Genomic DNA, 16,810 nt, shown 5'->3' on the forward strand with positions numbered 1-16,810 from the left:
GACATCCAATATTTTTTAAGAATTAAAACTATTATGGTTATATTAATTATAACTATTATTTATCTATTTTATATTATAACTATTATATTCAAGGGTGCCCCCCCCCCCCCATCTGAGAGCGCATCCCGGCTAGATATCGCCAAGAGCCCCTCTTCACAAAAGTGAAAATTATCCCTCAAAACACCTGCCCTCCTAAAAATTTCAATGGTGCTGTATGTGCCATTACCCCTCCCCCTAGGTGAGCACCCCTGCATCCCTGTAATAGCAATATGATGCTTCGACATTTCCATTTGCGGAACATTTAGTACAGCGAGTTTATGCTATTAATAACTTTTTGTGTCAGCTATTAATAACTTTTTGTGTCAAGTTTTTAAATTGTGCCATTTTGTTCTAATATGTTTTTGTAAGATAAAGGAACATTGTATCACACTTTGTACAATTTTTTGCATAAGCAAAGAAAAAAAAAAGAAAATATTATTTCCATTTTAATATAAGTAAACTAAGATTACATTTTTGTTTTCTAAAATAGTTTGAATTCTTGTTTGATAAATAACCTTTGAAAAAATATGTATATGTGCCTGTGTGTCCCCCATAAGTTTTTCAATGCATTTTAATTATTTATTACATTTTCAAAAATGTACATCTCAGTTTAATATTGTAAAAGTCATATTTGGATATTATTCTTCTAAATCAAATGGTGTATTATTTATGATTTATTACTCTTGTGTAATTCTAAATGTCTACTGTTAGGAATAAATTATTAGTAAATGTGTTGCTCAATTTAACTGTTATGAATTATGTCAAACATTTGTTGTTAAAAGTTTTGTGTTATGATTGAATCTTTATTATGACTAACTTTCTTAACAAAATGAAAATAATGTATTATTCTTTCTATAACATCTTTCAATTCTTTTAATAAAATATTAGCTTTCAACAGGCCAAGAAGTCTGTTACCGTTTTCACCTTTTTCTTAAAAAGTCAACTTTTGACATTTTGGCCAGTTTTTTCAACTTTTCTTCAAGTTTGTTTATGGAAAATGTTTAATTATTATTATGTTGATCAGGGGTGATTGTGTTCCGGTATTTTACCGAATTTCCGGTATTTTCGGACGTATTTCCGGTATTTTTATGTCTGAAAATACCGGAATTATGTTTTTTTTTTGTTATGCTTTTATCTCCCTACCTCCGCAATTTTTTAAAAATTATATAATACTCATTAAATATACCTGCAAGAGCCTTAAGATGGATACCTATCCCTTAAGATGGACAAATGTCAAGATAATTTTGTTTAACACCAGCTCAAAAGTAACTTTGTAACACATTAAAATTTTAATCAAATGTACACTCTATTTTGACTCTGACTATTGAACTATTTAATACTATGGCATAAGTGCACTTAAGTAATAGGGGCCAAATATTACCCCCCCCCCCTCGTTCTCGCTTTGAAACTTTCAGGTATTTTTTGATGAACTCACAATCACCTCTGGTTGATTTCAAATGAAACATTAATATTATTAAATGAATATCAATATTAATTTTTAATGAAATATGAAATTTAAAAAAGGTGAACTATGTATACATATTTATAAGAAGAAATTTAAATCATTAAATGATACACTATAAAATAGATTTATAGACCTTTTTTGATCATCTATAAACGCTCCTTAATAACTGGTAAAAAATTAATTAAAGCAGGCAAAATGAAAACCATATTCTGAATCAGCGGTTCTCAACCTTTGCTGACCCGCAGACCAATAAGAATTTTTGAAAAAATTATTGGACTGGTGACATTTTGTTTTAACAGTTTGCTTATTTAAATTATTTTATTTGTGCCTATTGACTTTTTGTTCTCTATTTCAATGCATATTGACTATTCGGGCTAGCTATTCATTTTTTAATTTGATTTTATAGATAAACATTGTGTCTAAATCAAATGTATCCAATTTGAACAACTGATTTTGAAAAAAAAAAAAAGCACTATTGCCGTGTGAGGTAAAAGGCAGTAACTGCAAATTTCTCTTTTTTTTTGAGCAATCACGATTGCTTATTGTTCTCATTTGACTGTTTTGAATTCCTTTGATTTTATTTTCCCGCCAGCACCACCGTCGCGTCGACCAGCCTCACGATGCTGCTCCTCTTGCGAAAACCGTCTCCAGGTTGCATCCATATCCTACGCATACACACACTAATGCCTGCGCACAGACACAAACACACATAAACACACTCATGCCTGCACACAGACACAAACACACATAAACTCACTCATGCCTGCACACAGACACAAACACATATACCTACATATGCGCACGTACACACACAGCACTGCATACACACGCACCCACACACATGCGCCTACACAAACATACATGCGCATTCACACACACTCACACTTGTGATTGCGAAAAATATAATTTGAATTCAAGATGCCAAAAATTCAAATTAATGTATATATTTTTGTATTTTTGTCATCTATTGTACGTTATCTTTATTGTACAAGCTCGCTTATTTCGTTTCAGCTGAAAAAAAGGCGTGAAAAAGAGATCTAATTCCAACATTTCCCTATTGTTAGTATTGAATCCAAAATGCATTCTTTCAAATATCTCGAAAACTCATTTCTGAAGACACTGCCATTGACTTGCACACGGCAGTATGAGGGGGATATTAGTGAAATTCAGCAGCTGAATTCTTAGAGTTTGGAAGCAAAAAAAAAAAATTCTTGTGTCTGACGCACCTGTGTTTTTTATGAGCGGATGAATTGGAAAATTGACATCACCACAAGAGAAGCTAAAAATTGTTCCTTGGGCACAGAACAAAAATCCATAAGGTTTATGTTTGAGATTTGTAAAAAAAAAATGTTTTGAACAGTTTATAAAAGAGATCCACTCCAGGATAAGAGCATTAACAAGTGGCACAAAACTTTCCTATTATGGGAAAAATTTTGAAATGGCTACTATAGGAGCCTACTAAGCTACTAAGGGAGCTAGCATGAACTATGAGCTGCTTATTAGCGGTCTATGAGCTAAGGACGTTGAGCTTAGTGCACTGATTTTTTAATAAAAACTTAGCAGTAGCGGATTTTAGCCCCCCCCCCCCCCAACCCCAAAAAAAGGATAAATTAATTTAACTATTTCATTTATTATTTCTAATCGACTTCTCTATAACATAAAACTTTTTTACAGTTATTTGAGATGAACACAAAACACAAGCATATTTTGAATAAAAGCCTTTTTGTTTGCAAAAGAAGTAATACTGGAGTCGGAAAATAGAGCTGCTAAATACATTTAACTCACTGGTTTCAAATTCAAGGGAACGAATTATCCCGATTCGTCCATTAATTCTTCTCTGATGAAATCAATAACTAACAGTTTTAAAAAAGTGTGCAGGCCTGCCTAAAAGAGTCATTTCGGTCCAGGAAGCTATTTGCGAAATAATAGCCTTCTTTTTCAGCTTATAAAAAATGCAGAATGAAAGAAATCACATGGTAGTTTCTTTGCAAAACCATGATATTAATGGAAGCGGGCATATAGTATCAAAATGTCACCTGAGCTGTATTATGGCTTTAAAAACAAATCAGTAACTGCTTTGAAATTTGCAAAGAAATAGTATCTGAATTCTTTATTAAAACTTGTGTTATGAATTTATGATTTTCTTAATTACATACTATTTTATAATAAAATAATAAATTTTAAACTCAAATGAGGTATGGGCTTATTTAATGACATTGCCATCATGTTATTATGACAATGGCCCTAATTAAAGCTGTTCATTTTATAGCATCTCAGTGATATTGGGATTAGTATTTAATTTGCTTGAAAAGTTATTTTATGGCCACAGTCAAAAGTACATTAGTGCATAATATTTATGTACTGAAAACTAGACTAATTGGCCGTAAGTGATACTAAAAAAAACATGTAAAACTAAAGTCATGAAAACTGTGATACACATTGTATGGGGGGAGACGCTATTCAATTTCCGGGTCCCCTCCAAAAGTTTTTTCTGTGTCCACCCCTGAAACTTAGTGAGCATAAGTATATAGTTCTACAGTTTTCTTATGGTTTAAAGTTCTCTGTTAAGTACAGCGACCTCTCCAAATTCAATCCCTGTATTATTAAAATATTGGTTATTATATTTTGGATTGTGCAAAATTTTGTACTGGTAATGTAAAGTATTAAATTTCTCATTCTTTCAAAATAAAATATTTTAATAAAATTTAAAGATTATTTTTATATTTTAAACTGGTTTTGATGTTTTCTTAAGTTCATACAGAAGTGAATATGTGTTACTTTAAATTATTTGAAAAGTTTAAGAGAAAATGAAAGAAATTTAATAAGATTAATGAATTGTGAAGGTCAAAATGCTTTGTTAAGAAGTAGATTGTTGAAAAAAAAATGAAATTTTTGAAGCTTGTATATTATTTAAATAGATAATTTTTAATGACACAGTTAATACAAATACAAAAGTGATGACCAGCAACAGGCTCTGGGCCCAGCTAGACTGGCCCTAGTGATGAAGAAAGAAAAAAATCCTCTGTTTACTTTATTATTGTTGTGTTTATTTTTATTTCTTTATGAAAGATATAATGACATAACTCTAAGCATGAAAGTGAACTAAATTGAAACTAGTATTTCAGTGTCTGATGTTTTAGAAGAAAAGTTGCTGCAAACGACACCAATAACAATGACGTTTGTGTGAATTTTAAAATCTTCACCATCAACCAATTATCAATTTGTGAATAGAGTAGTTTGGAGCAAAGTGAAAGCCTTTAAAAAAAAGTAACCTTAATAAAAAGCATAAACTTGTGATCTGCTGTATTGGAATTTTCTTATATTTTTTGGTACGCTGAACAGCTGCCCCCTATGGAACTGTCTTAGTCATGCCTTATATTTTAAACTACAGTCAGGAAGAGCATTGTAGTTTTAATCTGCAAGTTATTCAATTTATAATTCTCGGTATGCCTAGAGATTTTTTTTAATGCATAATGGAATAGTTTTTGCTCAAAATAATTAAACATAAATTAAAGATTGTTTCTTAAATTATTCTTAATTTAAAGTGTGTTACTTCACTTTCAGACTGTTTTTTATTTATTTGTTTTATTTTTTACTCTTCCTTCTTCATTATATTTTATGTTGCAATTTTTATTTTGAAACATACACATGCATTTTTATAATTTGGAAATAAAACTATATTTCCAGCTCTACATTATTTTGTGACTGTACCATTGTCAACAGTGGTTTACAAGGGTCTTGAGACCAAGAAGAAAAAGCAGCAAAACCATCCTCCAGGTCGTCTTCGTCACCGTTGCCCTCACTGTGCATATTCAACAGCATACACAACCCATCTCAGAGAGCATTTCCGCACTCATACTAATGAAAAACCTTTTCTGTGTCCTATTTGTAATGAAAAATTTAGAACCAGAAGTACTTTTACAAGACACAAAATGCGCCACATTGTTGCGTCACAAGTTTGAATGATTGGGATTGTTTTGTGTATTTTATTTAGTACTGTTTAAGAGAAGATTATCTATGTATGTTTTATCAATCATATTTAGCTCTTCATATAAAAATTGTTTATATTTTTCATTAATATGTTTTTTAAATACAATTCGTTTGTACTCTCAGCTTTACTTCCTTTGTCAGAGATATTTCTTTTATATTCATTTTGTATTTCTATGCTGAAGAAATTTAGTATCTCAAAAGCATTACCATGTTATTACTCTAGGGGGAAATTAACATTTTTTTCCTACTTGAATAAAGATCAACTTTTATGCATTTTTTTAAATAGATATGTTTTTATAAGGAGAAAAAAATTACAGCAGATCCCCTAAAATCCACTGAAGTCTTAAATCTGCACATAAAAAATATCGCTATTCATCTACTATAATCTATTCATCTACTTTTTAAGCAATAAAAAAAAATCAAAATCTAGCATTTAAAAATAAAAGGTTGTGCTACTGAAAAAACTTGATAAATATTTATAAATTTAAAAAAAAAACTGATAATAGTGCAATCTAAAGTTTTAAAACAGAGTACAATTCATCAGACGCTCAGCAAATTTCAGAAATAGTTTTGCGTTTTTCATTACATGATTTTCATTGTACATTTTTAATGTTCAGTATTTTTGGCCATGTAATAAGTAATATAGAAGTGAAAAATTGATTTTATGTGTTTTGTTTATTTTGTTTACATCACTAATCAGTTTTCATATCATTATTTTATGTCCCCAAGATCAGCCAATTTCTGAAATCCCCACAACCTCTGATCCCAAGCTGTGCGAATATTTGACTTTCTTATATTTTTATCAATGTATTTATTAATTATATTCTTTCCCATCATTTGAATAATGAAGATTTATTTTCATGCTTTTCTGATTAGGTGCAGCATCCTTATATTTGTATAACGTTCAAGGGAACCAGCTTCAATCTAATATTTCTTACAAAAAATATTCAAGACGTCGCTATTTTTGTTCTCTTTGCTCATATTCTACAACTTGGCTCACCCATTTCAAATATCATTCAGTCACGCACACAGGAGAGAAGCCTCATGAATGCCTCTTTTGCAAGCGAAGATTTGCTATCAGGCCCAACTTACGGAAACATCTGGCTAAATGTCATGGTTTATGAGGTTTGACTTATCACATAAAGTAGTATATATAGTTATGTATTTCTGTTTGCATTTTTGGGTGTTTTTTTTTTCCCCCATTCTACAGTCAAACCTTGTTGACTCAAACTTCACGGGATCATGATAACTATTTCACATGAACCAGATTTCATCTTAACTGATACATTATTACTATATTTCCTTACATCAAATGGCATGCCAAAATAAGTGAGACTGACTAGTATGCCTGGAAATCTGAATTTCCTATCATGCCAGATATCTTTGTGTTAATTTTGTAAGAAAAAAACAGAGTGAAAAAGTAGTTTTTTTAGTCTAATATGCAAATATTTAACATTGAAACTGAAGCCAGATGAAATTAGCATGTGTTTAATGTTAATGTAGGTCATTCATTATCGATTTTGTCACATGACTATAAAATGACTGACCCCAGGGCTATTTACAAGGGGGGGGGGTCTTACGGTTCAAAGCCCCTCCCCCCTCCCTCGAAAAGTTCGGTTTGACACTTAAATATTTGTTTATATTTAAAAATTTCTAAAAAATATTGTTCCAAAACTCAAAATGTCTTTCATGTGTATATTAATTGCATAAAACACTTTTATAATAGATAACCCGACAACTTGAATATTATCACAAATAGCTCAAAGCTCCGCATGAAAGTTCTTAAACCCTCCCCGAAATTATTTTCTGGGTACGGCCCTGACTGACCCAGAAACAATCATAGTATTTATGATTCATTTATAATATGATTAATATATAGGGTAACGGCACCAGCAACAGACAAGGGTTCAGTAACAGTCATAAGTTTGAATTTAAATAAGAATTTTAGGCAGGTAAAACTAATGTTGCTGTCGAACATGAATATGGTGCAACCATCTAATGTTATCAGAGCAAATTTTATGACCTAGTTTGTATTTACAAGGCAGTGGGGGAAGGTTATGAACAGCCACCACAAGGTTAGCTGGTGTTTTACCTATATCTATGGGGCAGTGAGAAGCAAAGGGATGTAAGTGGACATTTTCAAGTTTTGAGTAAAACGCGTTTAAAATAACATCCTAGATAAGATAGGCTTTCATTGAAATTTTTTTCTAAATCATGCTGTATAGCAGCAATTACCAGGGCTACTAGTACCATCTCCTGCCCCAAGATAGAGGAAAGGTTCACCTACCATGTGTACTAGTTATCTCCAAATTTTAAATTTTGCCACTTACATCCCTTTGCTTCTCACTGCCTCATATATAAAAGAAAGTCGTGTTTAGTTACACTATTTATAACTCAAGAACGGCCTGAACCGATTTGGCTGAAAAATGGTGGGAAGGTAGCTTAGGACCAGAAGATGGACATAGGATATTTTTTATCCTGTTCAACCACATTCCCGAAGTATATGTAATTGCATGTATTAATTAAATGTTTAATTAATTGTTTAGTTCTATGAATTCCTAATAGATGGCAGGGTAAGTTAACTCAAGAGGGCGCTGGCCGATGGTGTCAATAGCTCTGTTGTTGTGGGACTTTTGTTGTCAGCGAACTAATTTTTGAATGCCCTTTTTCTCAACATTCAAGTACATAATTTGATTTTGTAGGATTTTTTCTATTGGTTTTTATTCTTATAGTTGAAGATAGTTACTTATATAAGTAAATAATTTCATTTGTCATATTATTCAATGGTGATTGTTCTTTATAAAGTTTTTATTACAGTATTGTTCATCTGGCGGAACATTTTAAATTGCAGAAAAACCTGGCTTGACTTGTTAAAGGGTAGGGTTATAGTACGTGGTTGCTTGGTGCTTTAAGCGATGAACTATACAGTTGAAGAATTATTTTGAGTTTTAAAACTAATGTTAATCTTTTTATGTGTTTTGGCAAATAGTTTGAAATTCCAAAAAGATTCTAATAGGTTTTTGAAAATGTGTGTATGCATTTTAGTTGAAGAAAAAATGATCATTCCACATCAGAAGGGATGGATAGGATCGTGGATTTTTCTATTTAACTGACTTTCTTTAAATTCTTAACGGGCATCGCACTGCGGGTACTGCTAGTGTTCATTAAAACTTAATAAGGTTTTAGTTCTAAAAATAAAGAACGTTTGCACATTTTAAAGTGAAAAAGGGAATTTTGTCCGTTACTCATTCTTTCCTCATCCTATCTGTTACTAAGTATTTCTTCAGATTATTTGGTGTCTGTTACTGGGGGTCGGACCTTTTTTTGAAATTGAGCGAATAAAAATAAAATCAATTAATTCCGAGGATTCAGAAGCAGCCTAACGTTAGATGTAGTTGCATGAGAGAAAAATAGTTTGAAATTCATTAAAAGCCTCAGACAGTTGAGTTAATCTGGGAGTAATTGCTTTTAAGCATGTCTGTTACTGGCACTGTCAGTGGCGGATCGAGCCAGGGGGTGCGCGCCCCCTTTTTGGGCTCAGAGATTTTAAATCAGTCCCACATTTCTCCTGAATGCGTCTGAAATTTCGGAAGAAAATATGAATGTCTGGCAAAGTGTGGGATGAGACCGACTACGATCATGTGATTCACGTGCAATGACATTGTCAAGATATACTATACATTAATTTTGGATTAATAGATAGTTCAAAGTTGTACAAAAAAAATACAAAATTTTTTTTCGTATAACTTTAAATGTTTTGAATTCTGCTGCTTCTTCTGCTGTCATGCTGTAAAATTTGAGAGTAAACTCGATTTAGCATGTAATTTTACGCCAGCACTCGTGATAAGCAGCCAAACCCTACTCAGCTTCCACTCTCCTTTTGTGGGAACAATCGCGTGGTACAGACTCTGTAGAAAGGCCACTCCACCCTTCTCAATGTCTTGTTGAATTTACAAAACGAATGTTGTCCAACAGTGTTTAATATGTTTATCATTCATTTCTTTGCTAATTACCGTATTGAGAAGGTAAGTAATATGGCCTTCTGCTTATATGCGCTACTGCCAGCAGATGAGTAGACAAAAGTCGAGACCACAAAAGAATGTCTTTTAAGGGAGGAGATTATTTTTTGTTAACAGTGCCGACCAATGAAAGTTCTATGGATGGGTTTAAAAGTGTAGAAACAGTGAAACTTCAATAAGTCGAAGTTGCAGGGAATGCAAAAACAATTCTATCGAAAATTCATCTTATTGAATTCGAAAACAAAACTGTAGAATATAAAATACCACCACTGACAACCAATAAATTTATAATATGAGCAAAAAAGTGAAAGAATAATGTATCAAAGATAATGCCTCATAACAGCAGTAGGATATTTTACTGTTATTCCTGGGATTAGATACTTTTGGTCTGAGGCAACAATATATACTTGACCTAGTCAATGTATAATATGATGCTATGAATTCCAGAGTTTGAATAGGTTGGAAAACAAATTTATAACTTTGTTAGATATAACAATTACCAGAGAAAAAAACATATTTAAAAAAAAAAATTCTGTTATCAAACATTTCTTTCAGCAGAAATTTGTTCTTTCGTTAAATAGTCCTTGAATACTTCTAAAAGCATCAAAGCGGGAGGAAACGCATCAAAGAGAAAGCACCGCCAATCAAAACATTTTTTTTAGATTTTTTTAACGTAGTTGAAAATTTAGAGGCACATCAAACTTTAGTGAAATTTCCTTCTACTTTGCTGCGCAACAATCGAATAAATTCAACTTTTTTGGTTGCTTAAAATTTTAATTATTCTATTAGTCTATTTTAAAGTTCAATTCCAATCGTTCAGGAATCAATGAAACAAAAAAAACGGACATTAGGTTTAAAACGGAAGAAAAAAAGTCAGTCTTGGAAAGACCAGCCGCAGAATACCACAAAATCCCAAAAATAGTCCATAACCCTCCTTCTCCTGTTTTCACTAAAAGTGGAATTATTCCATAATCCTAAATATATGCACCCCTCTCTGTAAGTTTTAAGTCCCATTTTCGGGCTGTCCTTAAAGCCTTGGTTTCTCCCATGAGCAGGTTTTTCTTTTCTACCGAAGGAAATGAAGCAAACAATAATTCGGGAAAAAAAATTTTGGCATACTGTTATCATGATTTCAAGAAAAAAATCTTTTGTTTTTTAAATTAATGCTGAAAAATTTTTAAAAGTTAACACTTGGCATTTTTAATTTAATTGTTAAAATTAAATTTTGACTGAAAATCAATATTTTTTTTCCATGGTATTATTTGCTGTCACTTCAGATTACACGAAAGATGGTTTTTTTTTTCAGACTTTAAAACTTTTTTATTTTAAAACCATATACATTTTGAAATTAATAATTGTTTTTGAATTTCACTGTTGTTTGTTACTTCAGGGTTCGTACGCTCCTTCAAAACTCCTTCTTTTTTAGATCAAGACTACATAATCGTCCTCTATGACAGTAGATTGAAAATAATTCAATCGACAACTTAACTTCGTCACAGGGGCAAAGGTATAAGTGATTTTAATGTAGTAATTTGATATATTTTTTTCATAAAGTGATTTATAAATTGGTTGTAGAAGTCATAAAAGTAGAATGTGAAAATATTATTAGATGACTAAGACATTTCATAAGTGAATTAAATCATGCTTAAATGGTGCTTGGCTATTTTGTCAAGTATTGTGATTATTGCTTTTAACTCCACCACACTCTCAGTAGCAGAAGTCAGCTTGTTCAATATTTAAATATTGAAAAATACATTAGTAGATGTACTATATCAAGTGATTGTGTTAAAAAAAGCAATTGTTTAGAAAATTGCAGTTTTGACATTGTAAAAAGAGTCATCCACAAGTGATGTCATGCCTTGAGGGGAGACGGGTTCATGAAACTGGGAAAAGGGGAAGAGAGGGTGGCAAAAAGTGACAACAGACAGTTATTATAACAATATGTTCATGAAAAATATTACATGTGACAAGGGAAGGAGAAAGGTAAAGTGTGACGAAGAGGGGTTCAAATCTGTAGGAAAAAAGTGACAAAATTTATATATATATATAAGAATAGCCTAAAAGTACTCCTTCAAACTTTCATTTTACTCCTTCATAACTCCTCCAAAACTCCTTCATTTAATTTCTGAAATTGAGTACAAACCCTGTACTTAAGTAACCTGTTTTTTTTTTACATAACTAAATATTTTTATTATTTTTTAATAGTTAAAATTCATTTATTAAAACCTAAGTCCTTGATTAGAAAATAGCTCAATATGACTGGTGGTTGAAAGATTTCAATTTGTTTTACATAAATATGTCTATTCTGCCTTGTACAAGTAAAGGGCAGTAACTGCACATTTTTCTTTTTTTTGTTTTTGTCATCTATTGTACGTTATATTTATTGTACATACTCGCTTACTTGGTTTACGCTGAAAAAGAGGCGTGAAAAAAACAGCTAATTCCAACATTTTCCTATTGTTAGTATTGAATACACTACACATATTTTCAAGTATCTTGAAAACTAATTTCTGCAAATACTGCCATTTACCTGCACACGGCAGTATTATTTACGTAAGTAAATCTACATTACTTCTATACTTTAACTATCACTTGTTATTCTTGCAGCAACAATTTACTGCTTGAACATTCTAAGATTATTTCCATTTAAATGTTTTAGTCATGATTAGATATTTCTTTAAGAGTGGTGTTAATAATTTCTTAGAATTCTTATGTTGACTGGTTCCTGGAAGCAAAGTATTTGTTTTAGATTCCCTGCAATATTCCTCTGTCGATAATTTAATACACTATTTTTACCAAAAAGAAAAAAAAGGAGTATCTTTTCAAAATATATTTTTAATTAACAGCTTAAACCGTTCTAAACACTGCATTTTATTTAATATGCAATGCTTTTCAGGTAGGGCAAAGAAAGGAAACCATTACCATTGATATTGTAAATCAGGGAAATTTGAACAAAATCAGGGAAAAGTCAGGGAACTTTTTTTTCCAGTTTCTGCCGCCACCCTGTTTTTGATCATACTTTTTTGGAAGAAGAAAAAAAAGAAAAAGATTTCGACCAAAAGAATTACGTAACAAGGAAACTTTGACGACAGTCAAGAAATAAAATTTGACTTATCGAATACTTTGAATCAACGAAATTTGTCTTACCGAAAATAAATATTCTTTTCAGCTATTCGAAGTTTTCGACTCGTAAAAAGTTTGACTTACCGAAGTTTCACTGTATAACATAATCACGTGACAGGAACATTGTCTAAGAAACTTCGGGTTATGCGTAGCTACTTTTGTATATTCGAGTTCGACCATTTGGCGAAAAGTTTTTTCATTACGATTTTTATTTTCCTTTAGTTTTCTTTTCGTTATCCATTTATTTCATATGAATATATATTTTACTTTTCTTTCCACCGAGAAATATTATCGAAATTGTTATTAAACAGTTTTAATAACAGCAAAATTAAAATGAGCATGGGCCCTACATTTTAGGAATTATCCTAGAGTTTAGCGATTTGATAAATCAAGTGATGCTGTTGTTGTCTTAAATTATTTTTATGTGTCCTGGTAGAATGCATTTTTTTTTTTTAATTTTTCTATTTAGGAATTGTTTTTGAAGGACTTTGCAAAACGTAATAATTTTGTTACTTTTGTGACAAAAAAATAAAATACCTTAAAATTGTTAATTCGAAACTCCACGCTCGAATATGCTACCTTGCGGTGCTTTATAAAACTGCCGGGAAAACTAAAACATTGCCACGTTGCGTTCCACGTATGTCTGCTGACGTAAACACAGGCAGTTTGTTCTTAGTATTTATTAACGCAATCGATGAGTCTTAGTTTGCTTTCAGCTACAGAAATTAATTCGTCCCTTAGTAGTATTCTCGAGTTTCTCAAAATAATGTTAGTTTTCATTATTTCCTTCTAAAATATGAGTTGATTGATAAATGGTGAAAGCGAAAATTCTGGATTCACAAATTTGGATAACGTTATACAAGGTAAAAATTTTTATTGTTTTGTATGAATTTGTAAGAATATGGGTTTTTTTTTAATCTTAAATTAATTAAACTAACCATATTTTACAGCAGCATTTAGTTGGAATGGTCAGTATGCAAAATATTTTCTTGAATATATTATCGTAGAACAAAATGAAAAATGTTTAACCGAGAAAGAATTTACTTTATTCCTTTTATTCTCAGCTGAAAGGTTTCGCCAAATTTGTTTAGGGTTATAGTTTTAGTATTGGTCGAGCAAAGTAGCCTTGGCGAGATTTCGCGTTTCTAGTTAAACCATTTTTAATTTTTATCATGAGTGGAATAAAATGGTAGTAAGATTACAGAATTTGATAAGTAAAAAGAAATAATGGTCAATCAACTGAAAAGAAAACTACCACCATATATCCGTGAGAATTTTGTTGATGATTTGCAAAACATGACATAATTAAATCGTAATTCAGAAATTAGAAACAGAAAAATTTTAAATTAACCGATTCGGGTATTCGAGAGAAATAACTCAGCTACAAATGCAAAACAATAAGCGCTAGCCAAGCAAGGCAAAGAAGTATTATCTTCTTTTGATAATAATTCGAAATGTCATATTAAATTTTCTAGCATTAGTTGTTATTCTTGTCAGGCTACAATTATTATTTAGTTTTATCAAGAATTGATAAATATCGAACTCAAAATCGTGGAAATAGCTGCTTAGAACTACGAACTATGTAGTTTGCATTAATCTTTGACGTTTGGTAATGCTTCTTGAATTCTCATTTCTTTTTACGTGGGCCAGAATATCCACAAGACTTTGAAAATTAATTTAAAAAGAATAAAGCGAAAAAATCATACATACGAACAAAAATCACAACACTTTTAGCATTTTCTTCGTTACCACGTGCATTTGTTTTAGTTTTTTCGTCCGCCATTAGACAGTGACTGCAGTGCCCCCTATAGTTCATTGGAGTTGCGAATATTTTTAATTAACTTTTCACATGCTTATTTAAATAATATTTTTTATTGAAAGTTTTCGTTTTGCATAAAATTATCTTATTGTAATTCAGTTTTGGTTCATAATCTCATATTTTTTTTTTCTAGATGCCTGGTGACTATTAATAAAAACCTCCCGTCTTTTTTTTTAATTAAGAAAATATCGAATAAATAGAGCAATAATTAAAAAAAGAATGAAGCTGAATAAACTGGTCATACAGTACTGGTATTACTGATCAGTGTTATAAATTTACTTTTCATTTAGATATTTGTATCTATCAAACATTAACTAAATTCCATAAATTTCAGAGTTATTATGGACATAAGAAAATTTTTTAAGCACGATGAAATCCCCAATAAAAAGGTTCGTCTAGATACTACTCACTCTTCCATCTCACTTGAAAAAGTGGCAATTATACCAAGTGAATCGCCACTTGCATCGACGTCTTCGACTCAAGCCACTCCTGATGACAGTAGCACTATCTGTATATCGCGTGATGTAGGAGTGTACTTGGGGAAAATGTCAATGTTAGACGACCTAACTAAATTCAGACTTTAACAAAACCATGGGTTCCAAAAAAGGACTATAATTTCCCTTCATCAAGTCATATAAAAAGACGCCGGGAAAAAAAACGACAAGTAAATTTAGGCCATTTAGATAAATACCACTGGCTAGTATTTTCTCACGAAAAAAAGGACTACTTTGCAAGTACTGCAGTATTTTTTCACATGAAAGATTAATCGGAGGTAAAAAAAACTGTTCCCTTACAAAAGTTAGTTACAGAGCAGTTGCAAAAATTTGCTAAATTAACAGGAAAGGATGGCAATTTAGAGAATCATGCTGCTCATGCCTATCACAAAGAAAGTGTAATAGATGGAAATTCTTTTATTGGTATTTTTAAAAACCCAAATAAAGATGTAAAAAACATGTTGGATAAGAAAAGAAGACTCCAGGTAGAGGAAAATAGAGGACTATAATCCTGCAAACTCTATATTTTGTGAACCAATTATATCTGGCGAGATCCTTGGACAAACTGTTTTTATGGAAGGCCTTGGACTAAAACCTGAAAACTGTGTTGGAATTGGAAGCGATGGGTGCAGTGTCAACATGTATGAGGTTCAAAGGGCTGCTGCAGAAATAAAAAAAAAGGCCATTTATAGTACTGTGTGTGTGCCAAAACCATTCGCTAAATTTAGCTTTGTCAAAGAGTAGCAAAGTACAAGCTGTGTGCAATGCACTTGGTACCATTAAGGAAGTGTCTACTTTTTTCAGCATGTCAGGAAAATGAAATCATTCTTCAAAACATTTTAGGCCACAAAATTAAAAATTACTGTGAAACTCGATGGGTTGAACGACATGAGGCCATTTTGGAATTTCAAGAAGATCTACCCAAAATAGGAGAAGCCCTGCAAATTATTTCGTATTGGCAAGATAGCTCTACTTCCAGCAAATCTCTCTGTTTACTTAATTCTACTTCCAATTGTGAGTTTATCACAACTGTTCATTGTTTAAGCGATGAGCTAAGTAGTACAGTCATTCTTAGCAAACATCTCCAAGAGGAAAGTATCGACGTTAGCCATGCTCACCAAAAAGTAACGCAGGCCAAAGATGCATTAAAAGAAAAAAAAGACAAAACTATGCTGCCAATACAGCTGATCCTTCAGGTCACTGGAAACGATCCATTTATATACCGATTTTGGATCATGTAATAATGGATTTGGAAACGAAGTTCCAGATGGAAATAATGAGCATCTTTGAACTGTTCTGGCCAATCTGGATAAAATATTCGAGCCGACAACGTTAAAAGATGAAATCGATCATATTTGCGAACAGTATGCTCCTTTTCGCTCAACCACGATGGAAAAGCGCTAAAACAGACTTTCCAATGAGATACTTTCGATTAAAAAGGGTGCTAATTATGAAGAGTGCTAGAAAATAGAAGTATAAAAGCTTATGAAAAAACTGCAACAAAAATAATTACCCCATTATGAATAATTTGTTAAAATTGTTATCAACTCTTCCGATTTCAGTGGCAACTGCAGAATGTAGTTTTTCAACTTTGAGAAGATGAAAAACATGTTTAAGGTCAAGAATGGGAGAGGACAGCCCTTCATCATGTGCATCGAGACATTCAAGTAAAAGTTACTAATTTCATAAATTGGTTTGCTAGTTCTAAGAATAGAAGGATTCAGTTCACATTGTAGTGCAACAATATGACATGCAATAATTATAGTTAACATACTAGCTGGCCTGCGTATTTCATACCACCATTTGTAATTTTTTTCCTCCGTGAATAGTTGTAGCTATATACCTGTCAATAAAATTACCC

This window comes from Uloborus diversus, chromosome 2 (assembly GCF_026930045.1).
Source record: "Uloborus diversus isolate 005 chromosome 2, Udiv.v.3.1, whole genome shotgun sequence".
Lineage (NCBI taxonomy): Eukaryota > Metazoa > Arthropoda > Arachnida > Araneae > Uloboridae > Uloborus > Uloborus diversus.